The 12,866-nt window shown below is 42.0% G+C and overlaps 2 long non-coding RNA genes across 5 annotated transcripts in view; one reads left to right on the forward strand and one right to left on the reverse strand.

Moving 5' to 3' along the window:
• The window catches only part of LOC309531234, a 115,310-nt gene extending 104,932 nt beyond the window's left edge, over positions 1 to 10,378 (reverse strand). For all 4 annotated transcript variants that reach the window (XR_014219158.1, XR_014219159.1, XR_014219160.1 and 1 more), the window contains exon 1: positions 9,764 to 10,378. This is a non-coding gene — a long non-coding RNA (uncharacterized lncRNA). The remainder of the gene's footprint in view (positions 1 to 9,763) is intronic.
• Positions 10,379 to 10,380: 2 nt separating this feature from the next.
• The window catches only part of LOC309531242, a 114,972-nt gene continuing 112,486 nt past the window's right edge, over positions 10,381 to 12,866 (forward strand). Inside the window, exon 1 of the long non-coding RNA XR_014219169.1 lies at positions 10,381 to 10,404. This is a non-coding gene — a long non-coding RNA (uncharacterized lncRNA). The remainder of the gene's footprint in view (positions 10,405 to 12,866) is intronic.

Consider the following 12,866-nt stretch of genomic DNA (forward strand, 5'->3'; position numbering starts at 1 on the left):
ATACAGCTATTCTCTTGGCTCTGTGCTCTTGTTTACAAAAGCATTAAAATAATTTCCCCCAAATGGCAGTGATCCAACAACACTAAAAAAATCAATGGATGCTGCTGCAATCACAGTTGGGATCAAAAACTATAATGATCATTCTCTTAATATTAACAGATATTGTTCTCATTTTATAATTGTTTCATATTAATAGTATCTTTAACTTCGTTACCTTTCATATTTCTTATTACTATTACAATACAAACCTTGGGCTCATGCCTTCTCTTTCCTCCACCAGTGTAGCTGTGAGGAGGAGTTCAGGAACTTCCATTTTTGATTCACTGCAGTTAATTAAGTTTAAACTGCAGCAATTGTGATTAATATTAACTGTTGTTTGTGTAAACAAGTCAGCTTTAGAAGTTATGATTTGAAGTTGCCTTGTTTTAGACAAACCATTGTTAAGATTATCCAGGTTTGGATGACACGACACGCCTCAGTGAATAATAGAGAATTAAAAACTTCTCTTTGCCACTACATCAGAAAAAGGTAGGGGAGTGGGGAATAGAAAGCCAAGGCTTGCAGAAAGTCATTCCCACCACGCTAAGCCATGTTTTATGAACAATTGACAAGTATAACATCTATTTTGATGGTGATTCCTACTTGGCTTTCTGCAAGGTTCATAATCTTAGACTGACCTGCTGTGTGAAAAGACCTGGCTGTTTCCGAAGTGGTTGAGCTTTCAAAGTTTACAACCACAAGAAGATGGCTGCACTAAAACAGCTGTTAGGGGGTTGCAGGAGGCAAGGATCCCCTAAAATTACTGGGTGCCAGGTACTCCCCATAATTTCTGAAATTAGTCAATGTGGAGGTTGATACGTGGATTCAGCAAGGCCTAAAAAAGAAGTCAGCTTCCAGGAGTTTTACTTAGAGAGGTGCCATCAAAGAACAAAGACAGGTGATGGCAGAATCATTACCCTGGCAAAGGTGAGACATTCAGCATCAGACAAGAAGTGAGGCGGAGGTCCTCCCCCATTGGTGTGTTAGTCAGTAAATGACATAGCAAAGTTGTGAGGGGGAAGTTGCCAAGGTTACAGTGGGCAGGAAGTCCCCACGAGAAGGATGCTCTTTTTACACAAGGCTTGAGTTGTGTTGGAGCAAGGGTTTGGGGGAAGAAGAGAGAGCCAGGAACTCCATGTGGGGCTGACTGGGTGAGGCTGCAAACATATATTGAGGAGCATGGCTGGCTTCTGTTAGCTGAAGCTATCCAAGGAACAACAAGAGGCACCCTTGTGGTGTAACTCCCTCCACCTAAACTCAGGTGTAAAGGTAAAGGGACCCCTGATCATTAAGTCCAGTTGCGGACAATTCTGGGGTTGCGGCTCTCATCTCCCTTTACTGGCTGAGGGAGCCGGTGTTTTTCTGCAGACAGCTTCCGGGTCATGTGGCCAGCATGACTAAGCCGCTTCTGGCGAACCAGACAAGGTGTAAATGTGTGTAAATAAACCACATATCTTAAAGACACTACAGTCTCCACCATGCCTCATTGCAAAGAAACACAATCCCTGGTTAAGTGCCAAGATCCCTGGAACTTTACAGAGATTGGGGTGGCTGGTAGCACAACGTTTTCATTTAATCTACAAGCATAAAATATTTGTACACAGTTTTGGCCACAGGAATTTATTTGTGCCAGGAATGTGTAATGCTTAGTTCTTATGCCATGGATGTCAATTCCTTCTCCTCCTCCCCACCCACTCTACCATCAATTCCCAGAAATATTTTGTTGCAGTATCTGTTTCGTGTTAGTTATTGGATAGTTGCCATGGTTTCCAATGGAAGAAGCATGTAATTATTGCATACAGCTGGTCTGACAAAAATTCTGCATGGTACTTTGTAGTAACTTGATAAATTGAATCCTCTTTGTAGGAGGAAGATGAAAGGGTTTAAAGGAATAACCCATAAAATGTCTGAAGCAAGGAGAGCGTGCTGCAGGGATATTGATTAGGGGAAATAAGCCTACCTCCAGCTCAACATGTCTTAGTGTAAATTTCAAAGTGAAAAGGATGTAAAGATTAAAGATGTGCTTCATTTTAACCATGCACCAGTCAGGGATTTCCAGATGGTGGGTCAGGGCTGAATAAAAAGTCACCTGTAAGTAAGGATGGACTGGAATTTTGCCCAGTCCACATTTTAAGAGGCTCTGGTGTCATTCACACCTGCCAAATTAGTACAACGCTGGGAACAAAATTACCCTTCCAGTTTTGCCCTTCGCCAAATTTTGCGGTACAGTTCTCAGCTAATTGGGGGGGGGGGATACCAAGATGCCAAAGAATACATATTTTAGGGTAAAATGCAATACCTTTACAAATGTGTATGCTGAGATAAAATGCTATTTTGTTTTAAACTGGTGTTTAGATATATATTTGAATATATATATTTTTATTCCTTCATTGTATGGGATTGGACTAATTACCCTTGGGGTCCCTTCCAACCCTACAATTCTACAATTCTATGATTTAAGTATACATTTTTATATGGATTAAAGATAATCATCATAGATTAATGCAGAAGCAGGGTGGAACAGACCTAAATGAACACATGTAAAATTGAGGTATAAAGTGGGCACCATTGTCATTCTAAAGAACGAGGGGGGTGTTCATGGTGAGTTCCAGCACCTTTTTATTCTAGAAAAACAACATTGGAAAGCTTGATAATCATTAATTCCATTTTATAATATTTACCTAAGCCAGCAAGAGCCACTTAAATCCAACGTCTGCACACAAGAAAAAAATTTACACAAAGCCATTGCTCACTAATAACAACAGGGGAAATATTTGTATCTTTGAGTTCAGTTGACCTTCCAACTTATATAAAAGTTTAAGAAAGGACAAGCAATGATAAAATTATAAGATTATTATTTAATGACAACTTATTGGATGATATACATTTCATATTAAGAGTACATCCATTGACACGTGTCCATTCATTTTAATGTGTCTCCTCTAACTTTAGATATTATCCCTAAGATTCCTCATTGTGTTGCCAGTCCTTTCACTTTTTAAAGAATTAATTTTTGTACTTTGTATTTGTTATGACAATTACGTATTGACAATGAACTGAAAGCCGAAGAGCTGCAGTAAGACTGTGCACTGCAGGTAGTAATTCTTCCTCACTGAGTTGTGTGAGGAATTGGATCTCAGAGCCTCTCATCAATTCTGTCCACTCTTCTTCATCTTCCATGCTCTCCGACTTCACTCTGAAAGTTTTAATTTGTCACCTAGAGTTAACTAATTAGGAAGTTGTCACTTTTTTGGCCTTTCATCAACAGGGCACACTACAGGAAATATGAGCTGAAAGTGTAATTTGTTCATTACACATTGCAAAACTGCCAACCGCTTCTGTCCTTTGGGAGTTTTATTTACTTCTTTCAAAAGCAGCCACCAATCTCCTACATGAGTGTTAATCTTCTTTGTCCCTTTGATATACTCACCTCCTAATCAATTAATCACATCTCTTGCTTTCTGTTAACCATGTGAGGCATCGGAGGTCATAAGTAGGTCAGCGGATGAAAATTGAGAGAGTTGGCATCAAAAACCCAGAGGGAACTATTTTAAACTTTCAAAACACAGAGAGCTTGCAACCATTTAAGCCTATCTGCCAGATAACGGTAACGAGGCAATAAGCTGCTGCTGCTATACTGAAACCTGCTTCCCAATTTTTTGAAATACTTCTTCCTCTGTGGTTTATCATTTCGTTATCATTTTGGATACAGGAATAAGTTTACCTTGTTGTTGCAAGGTGGTCGAGGATGGTGCATGTGTCCTCCCCACCCCACATTAAACATTTATCCAGTGCTCTTCAGCCTCCCCAGGTGCCCATGTTTCATCATCTGAAAAAAGCCCCATGAAATCTACTTGCAGGATTTAATTGCTGTGTGGGAAGCTGGGGAGGCTTGGTCCTGGTTTTGTTTTTAATGGAAATGCTTCCTATCTCTTTTTAAAAAAAATCTTTCTGGATTTATTTCTTCAAAAGTTAAAATGCTTTTAATGGAAATGCTTCATCTCAAACTCCTGAACAACAAACAGCTGTCAGGCACAAAGCAGGCAGCCTTCCTAGTATTTTGTGCTTACATGAAGGTCCAGCCTAGGATATCACAGAGGTTGCACCTGGGCAGGCTGCAGAGAGCAAATCACCAGGGTTTGCACAATGAGAGAAAAGACTGAAAGCCCTTAACCATTAAGGTAAGCACAGCAAAAATCCTGCACCCTTTGAATGAGAATTTCACTGAAATTCGATAATTTTCAAATGCAGAATAAACTGCATTTGTGGGTTGGTAAATAACACAGCTGTGTGCCACCTCTGGACAAATCCTGGATCCTGAACTGAATTGGTCTGATCCAAGTCAATCCAGAATTTGCCTGGAACAGGTTGAAACAGCCGTTGATTTCCAGAGTGATAAGGGTATATCAAAGTGTGGGTCGGTGGTGGTCAACTTTAATCAGGATTTGAATCCCTATTTCAACATGCAGTTGACAGCAAAGAGAGGGAGAAGGCAATGCAGGCAGAGACTCTCACTTCTCCTTCACCCCTCACTAACCAATCACATGTTTAACTTGGGATTAAACACCTATTTAATCTTAGGAACATGGAAGGCCCCCAGTTAGTTTCGAAGTCTACTTGGATTGAATGTGATCTGAGGTGCCAAATAGGGTCCTGAACTGGATCAATGTTGTCATCATCATAGTGCTTTGCTGTTTCGAAGTCCATTTGTTCAGAACTTTTGAGATAAAGCCACAATATTCTACATAAATTTCTACATACAGCCTCTACTGAACGCATCTAACAGCCCCCTCCATAAGCTACAGTTTTTTTATTGGAAAAGGGAAGACTGCAGAGATCCATGTCGCTTTGCTGGAAGGAACGCAACAGGAGAAGACAACGCCTACTCCACATACAGTGTTCCCCCAGAATTGTTTTCCTAAGGACCTTCCCAATTTCTCCTTTTCTCTCTTCAGACAATGTACAAAGAGTTATTCAGTTTTATTCCCACAATAACTTTGCAGGTGTATTAAATTTATGAGGTTTAACATTCAGAATGGTTGAAGCAACATATTTCCAATGTCTACTTGAGATTTTATTTCATTGAGATTTTATAGCCAGGGTAGATTGCAATACATGGATTGGGTACTCATAGCTATGGTCTGGCTTTTACAATGAGCAGATGAGTTAATAAAGCTGGGTCTGGATTGTACCACTTTGCATGGCAGATGGCATCTTACATGAAGGAATGGGGGGTGGGGAGAGTAAGAGCCAGAACCCATCCCACAGAAAACTAGCACACTGGTGAAAAGGCTAAGCTACAATGCTGTTCACTGACCTATCATTTTGTATGTTCAGGATTGTTATTATTTTTTAATATGGAAGACTACTCAGTTACCTGAGTCTCCACCTTCAGTCTGAAGAGCCACAATCCAGACACAACCTTCCCTCTTCCAGCTCCTGCTTATAAGAAGTTGGCTTTTGAGAATAGGGCTCTGTTTTCAAGGATGGTGGAAATAGAGACTTCCCATTCAAGACATCCCAAGGAATGTTGGCAGAGAGAATAACTAAGAGCTGTGATGTCACCTGCCCCGGTTTAAAATGGGTGAGGTTGAACAACAACAACTTTATTATTTATGATGATTTACAGTATAATGGTGATGATTTTATTACTTACACCCCGCCACTCTGGGCGGCTCCCAACAAAATATTAAAAACACAATAAATCACAGATCATTTAAAGCTTCCCTATACTGTACAGGGCTGCTTTCAGATGTCTTTTAAAAGTCGCATGGTTATTTATCTGTTTGACATCTGATTGGAGGGTGTTGTTTATTGTGGAAAAACAATGGGCCACAAATTTGAGTGTGTGTGTGTGAATAATTCACACAACTAAATCTGAAATGTAATGGAATCCTTCAACTGTTTATCTGTAGTCCCTACAAGGTTGGGAAAACCCCCACAAACAATACAGGGAACATGATTCCCATTTAGCTACCTTGCCCTAAGCAGCTAGGATGGTAGATGGTCTTTGTGGCCATCTGAGCAAGGGAGGTGGGGTAGCAAAGCTGGGGTGTGTAGACAGTTTTTACATTTGTGTAGGAGAAGGGCAGGTGCCTGATCCATCAGAGCCTTTAAAAAAGATTTTTTTCTGGGACTATGACAGTATTATGCTAGGACTATGACAATATTATGCTGACCAGACTCCCAGTCCAGTTTTGAATCTAATTCAATGTGCTCATTTTCTTTTAAAGCCCTTTGTGATTTAGGACTAAGTACCTTTTCATATTTTCCTGTCTATACACCGAGAAATTCTGTAGAGAGCTTCCTACCCGTACCCTCACCAAATGAAGTGAGATGGGTAGCTACAGAAGATAGGGCCTTCTTTGTGGTGACACCTAAGCAAAGAGCATAAGGCCCATCTTGTCCAGCAGTCTGTATTTACAAGTGTCCAACCTGTGTGAAGCCCTCAAGCAGGAACTGAGTGCAACAGCACTCTCTCTATATGGGATTCCTACTGACTGGTAACTGTGGAATACTTTCCTTAGAGAGGCTTACAAAACACCTACCTTATTGCTGTTCTGGTGCATGATATGGATTCAGCTTTTTAGGCTGCAATCTTATTCACACATACCTAGGGCTTACTTTTGAGCAGGCATGCATAGGACTCTGCTGTTACTGAGCTGGCACATATAGGATCACAGAGTTAGTTGCATTAGGTTTATAACAACAGTGCTTTATTTCCATGCTTGTCAATCAACCACCAGCCCCTCTCCAAACGTCTCTGCATCCCATTAAAAAGTAAAAACACAGGTACCAAAAATATTGACCAATCATGGTTATTACAAACTTCATTACGGGTAAATAATGAAAGCTCAAAACCATGGTTCTGTTCTGAAACAGTTTCACTGCCTGATGAGGTGCTTCCCAAATCAGTTCAGGGTGCTAATGCTTATTATTAAAGTTTGTGGCAGCTCAGGCCCTCCTGGATATCTAAAAGTTGTCTTTTCTCATGTCTACTTTCCTGTGGATTAAGATCTCTGGGTTTCTGATGTTAGGTGGGTGACAATTGCAGAGAGGGCCTCATATATATCTTCTGTCATAGAGCTTCAGTATGCTGATGACAACGTAGTGTGCGTATGCTCAGAGGATGACCTCCAAACCATCCTAAATATATTTGCAGAAGCTTATGAAAAGCTTGGCCTATCACTCAACATCCAAAAAACCAAAGTGCTGACTAACAAATACAAAATAACCCCTCTGCAGCGCCACTAATCCAACTCAGTGGTGTAACATTGGAAAATGTCAACCATTCTCTTGCCTAGGCAGTTTTCTTTCCACAAGGCCCAACATTGATGCCGAAATCCAGCATCGCTTGAGCTCTGCGAGCACGTCTTTCTCCCGATTGAAGTGCAGAGTGTTTGAGGACCGGGACATTCGCAGGGAAACCACAATGCTTGTCTACAAAGTTATTGTACTACCAACTTTACTATATGCTTGTGAAACATGGATCACTTATAAATGCCATCTCCAGCTCCTCCAAAGATTGCATCAACAGTGTCTCCGAAAAATTTTACACATCACTTGGGAAGACAGGTGAACTAATATCAGTGTATTGGAAGAAGCAAAGATCACCAGTGTTGAAGCAATAATTCTTCAACATCAGCTTTGTTGGACTGGTCATGTTGTGCGGATGCCTGATGATCGTCTTCCAAAGCAACTACTCTATTCCGAACTTAAAAATGGAAAGCGTAATGCTGGTGGTGGTCAACAAAAGAGGTTTAAAGACTGTCTCAAGGCATATCTTTAAAAATGTAGTATGTTGTTGTTGTTGTTTAGTCGTTTAGTCGTGTCCGACTCTTCGTGACCCCATGGACCAGAGCACGCCAGGCACTTCTGTCCTCCACTGCCTCCCGCAGTTTGATCAAACTCATGCTAGTAGCTTCAAGAACACCATCCAACCATCTCATTCTCTGTCGTCCCCTTCTCCTTGTGCCCTCCATCTTTCCCAACATCAGGGTCTTTTCCAGGGAGTCTTCTCTTCTCATGAGGTGGCCAAAGTATTGGAGCCTCAGCTTCACGATCTGTCCTTCCAGTGAGCGCTCAGGGCTGATTTCCTTCAGAATGGAGAGGTTTGATCTTCTTGCAGTCCATGGGACTCTCAAGAGTCTCCTCCAGCACCATAATTCAAAAGCATCAATTCTTCGGCGATCAGCCTTCTTTATGGTCCAGCTCTCACTTCCATACATCACTAAAAATGTAGTATAAACACTGACAACTGGGAAACACTGGCCTGTGAGCACTCCAGTTGAAGAACAGCCTTTACCAAAGGTGTCATGGGCTTTGAAGACACTCAAACTCAGGACGCAAGGGAGAAACGTGCTAGGAGGAAGGCATGCTTGGCAAATCCACACCATGATCAACTCTTGCCCAGAAGTCAATGTCCCCACTGTGGAAGAACATGTGAATCCAGAATTGGCTTCCACAGTCACTTACGGACTCATTGTTAAAACCGTGTTTATGGAAGACAATCTTACTCGGTTACAAGTGATCACCAAAGAAGAAGAAGAAGAAGAAGAAATCTTTGGTGCCAAATAACTTTTTATTTTCCCTAAATCAAACAGTGGGCCAAACTATGTGTTGGGTTAATCACATGGCTTGCCTTTAATGAAGGATTTTCCTTCCAATCTGGACTAGGATTGAACAGATAATCAGACCCGCCAAGTGTGCCTATTTTCTAGGGACCTCCCTGATTGAGAGAAGCCACCCCAGCTTCTGATTTGATCCTGGAGGAGTGTTCTACTTTTTCTCAGGAAGTCCCTATTTTCATAGGAGAAATGTTGGAGGGAATGGGGTTATCTGACCCCTGAGCCATCTTAAGGCAATCCTGTATAGGGAAGGTTTTTAAAAATGTTTTATTATGTTTCTAGATACGTTGGAAGCTGCTCAGAGTGGGCGGGGCACCCCAGGAAGATGTGCGGGGTAGAAATAGCAAAGTTATCATTATGGAATGGGACGTCCCTATTTTCATCAGAGAAATGTTGGCGTGTATGAGAGAGATATCTCTTCCCCCACTGTGCCCTGCCACCACCTAACTCCCCTTCCATTATCTGTGATCAAGCCCATTCTTGATTGAGTCCAAAGCAGAGCAAAGATTAATTGCCTCCTCTTCCTGCTCAGTATTCAGGATCCTGATCTTTGCAAAAGGAAAATTCTACACTTAAGAGGAAATTTCTTTTTGAATGTAACATGTGGTTTGGTCCTGAGGTTTTTTTCTTCTTCTTGCAGCTGATTCCCTGCTGCTGCTGCTGCTGCTGCTGCTTTTCTTCTGATTGTGCAGTTTGTATGTGCCATTTGGACATGGTTTTGTTGCTTGTTTTAAAGTTTCAGATTTTAATGAGAGCTAGCATGGTGGTTAGTGTCAGACTAGGGCCAGGAAGACCTGGGTTCCAATCCACACTGAGCTGTAAAACCTAGTGGGCTACTCTTTCTCTCTTTCTCAGTTTCATGTAGTTTACAAGATTGTTGTGAGAGAAAATTTGGAGGATGGGGGGGGGGGAGAACAGTGTTTGCCACCCTGAACTCCTGGGGTGAGGGGAGGAATGTAATAAATTAAAAAAAACATACAAACCCATGCAGCTACTGCATTTAGAAAAACTCTACTGCAAGATCTGAAGCAGGAATCTTTGTCTCCGTACAGAAACTAGCCTCCCCCTCCTTCCCCAACCATTTTCTCGTTCCTTACCTGTGGCTGTTTCTGAGGGAAAAGCATTCAGCAAGGCTCATCATTGTCCTTTATGCTTCAGGCATCCACTGTTTTGCTTCTTGGGGTTGCTATATGGGGTAAACTTGGCACCCCAAAGATGGCTGCTGCTAAGACCCTCTCACTAGAATAGCATCACAGAATTGGCTTGTCTCATGCTCGGTTTCAATCCTGCTGCAGCCATAGGAAGACTTTCTGTCACACCACTACGTTGATTTCACAGACAGATTGGAACCGAAGGAGTCCAGGCACCAATGAGGCAGCGCTTCGCTTAGGAAATACCAGGGTTTCCCTAGCAACAGGTTGAAAGCTTAGAATTATAGCTAGGAAACCATGGGGTTTCCCTAGCTACGGACAGCTACTGACGAGCGTAAGAGCATCACTCAGCTCAGCCTGGCAATGCAAAAGCACACTCAAACGTTTGCTTTCCCCTCCTCTCCTTGCTGCAATATACGAACAGAGCAAGTAGTAATCCATGTTTCCATGGATTTTGGAAGCAACTGATAGAAGAGGTGTGTCTGTGAAGATGTTTTGCAGCAGAATCTGGGCTCCCAAACTGCAAATTTCTGATGGAAACAGCTGGCTCGAGGAGCTAGGAGCATGCCCATCAAAAAGTTTGAAAGGTAAGAGAAAACTTCATGCATGCTGCCAAGAGGATGCTTGCTTAGGGTGTTTCCAGGTAGCTAGTGTGGCAAAATGGCCTGCATTGTGTGTGGCACCACCACATGGTGAGCTTCTCAAAGCTATATAAAGGGGTTTCCTCAGCATTCAGCACTGCCCACTCCCAGTTCGAGATGGGAACTCCCCACACCACCTCTTCAATTTTGTTATTGTTGGTGAAAATATTAGTCACTTGCCAGAAATTCCTGAGCGGGATGGTTCAGATTTGTCTCAGATTTCACTTCAGACAAAATTCAGTGGCAATTTGGCAATGCACAGCTCTCTTCAGACATAGCACATGGAGTGAAAATTCTTTATAGAGAAAACCAATGAATATTTATTCGAAAAAGGTATCCATGCTTTCAGCAGCATATATAACATAAATGCATACAAAACTGAAGCCTTAGACTGTGACCCTGTTCTCTCATTTACCTCAGAGCAAACCAAGTTGTATTATATGAGAATTGTGTAAACATTGTGAATTTTCTTTGAGATTTTTTAAAAGTGGGGTTTAGCCTAAGTAGAATATCGTAGCTACAGTGCCTCCCCCCCCCCCCACATATCCCTTTATTCTGAATGGCAGTGGCTGATCTTGATTTATTCTAGGATGCGGGAAGTACAACCTTGACACTCTCTCTCTCTCTCTCTCTCTCTCTCTCTCTCTCTCTCTCTCTCTCACACACACACACACACACACACACACACACACACACACACTGTCTGCAGCTGCTTCCTGTAACCCAAGAGTGGGGAACTGTGGACACCCAGACAGTAACTGTTGGACAACAGTGTGCTGGCTGAGGCTGATGGGAAATTTATTAGATTGGCTTGCAAGCAGGTTCTGGTTTAATCAATTTCACCCTTCAGATGCAAGAGAGGAGGAGCCTTTCAAGGTCCCACTGCCCCCCCCTTTTAAAGGACTACTTGAGCATTCATTATTTTAGTTCTAAAAACACTTATTTGTACCCCAACCTTCATTATTTGATTTCGGGGCATGTGTGCTTGTGTCTAATGTATCACCTACCCTTTCATTATAACAAATATATATATATGCAAAACTTTAAATATGGTTCAAAGACTGGTCTGGATTCTGTGATGTGAGATGTCATGACTATTGGGCTCAGACTACAACAGACATAGCAAAATGCCTGTGTGTGCATTGTAGTAGGACTAATCGTGCTTCTTGAGGCAAGTTCCAGTTTTCCTAGGCTACAGCTTGAAGTGCTAGGGATGGATGTTCTTATGAAAGCTTCCAGAAATTGATTTATCTAGCTCAGTACTGGCTACACGGGCTGGAGACAGCTCTCAGAGTATTAAACAGGGTTGTTTCCCAGCCCTGCCCGAAGATGCTAAGGACTGAAACCTGGTACCCTTTTGCAAGCAAAACAGGCAATGTGCTCCACAGCTAAACTAGGCCTCCTTCCCCCCACCCCACATTTGTAGAACCAGTTTGCTAAGAAATCATGAAACCTTCCTTGGAGGTTTTTCAGCAGAGGTTGGATGGCCATTTGTCATGGATACTTTACCTAAGGTTTCTGCACTGCAGGGACTTGGATTAGATGGCCCTTGGGGTCCCTTCCAAAGCTATGGTTCTATGGATGACTGTGTTCACTGCAGGCAATAACAGCTCTAAAATACCACCTCCAAGGCTACAGTCCTATGCACACTTTCCTGGTCGCAAGCCCCAGTGGGACCATGCATACAACTGAACTGTCTTTCTCTGAAATGCTGTTGCTTGTGCAAAGCCTAGGTAAGATTCGAAAAGAAGCTAGGTTTCCCTTGTTATTGAAGCTTCTTATGCTTCAGTGAGAAGCCTCATGAGCAGACAGCTTTTCTGAGGGACAGCCCTTCCACATCTACCAGTAACCGTGTGAATCCATTATTCAGGAGGTTCCCCGTTAAGGTGCATCTAATGGGAACCAAATTCTCTTTTGTCTGTTGAATTGTCCCTCTGAATGAAAAATGAGATTGATTTCGACGCTTTAAAAATATATCTGCTCTCGCTAAGGTGCCTCCTGCTTTTGAAAAGAAATGGGTCTGGAGAATTCTGCTTCAAATTCTTTAGCATATCAGAACTGTAGAAATATTCTAAAATGAGAAGGAAAACAACATCTCTGTGGGTCATAAATATTTTCTAAATGACAAGCTCTCAGGTCGTTTGCTCATCAAAATGGTGCAATGTCCTTGACTTGCTTTGAAGATTGTAGATGTTACATTGGAGGGCATTTTGATCAGAGATGATGCACTGATATCCAAGCTGTGTTGTATAATTAATACCATCAGGTGTTCAAATGAAGAATAACTATGAAAACTACTCAAGTGACAGAATCAGGATGCTCAAATAGAATTACCATTTGTAACATTTTGTGGGAGAAAGAGTAGATCTTTTTAAGGCTATGCTGAAGTCTCCTGTTTTTAGTTAGCT

The sequence above is a fragment of the Podarcis vaucheri genome, assembly GCF_965113315.1.
Source record: "Podarcis vaucheri genome assembly, chromosome: 4".
Taxonomy (NCBI): domain Eukaryota; kingdom Metazoa; phylum Chordata; class Lepidosauria; order Squamata; family Lacertidae; genus Podarcis; species Podarcis vaucheri.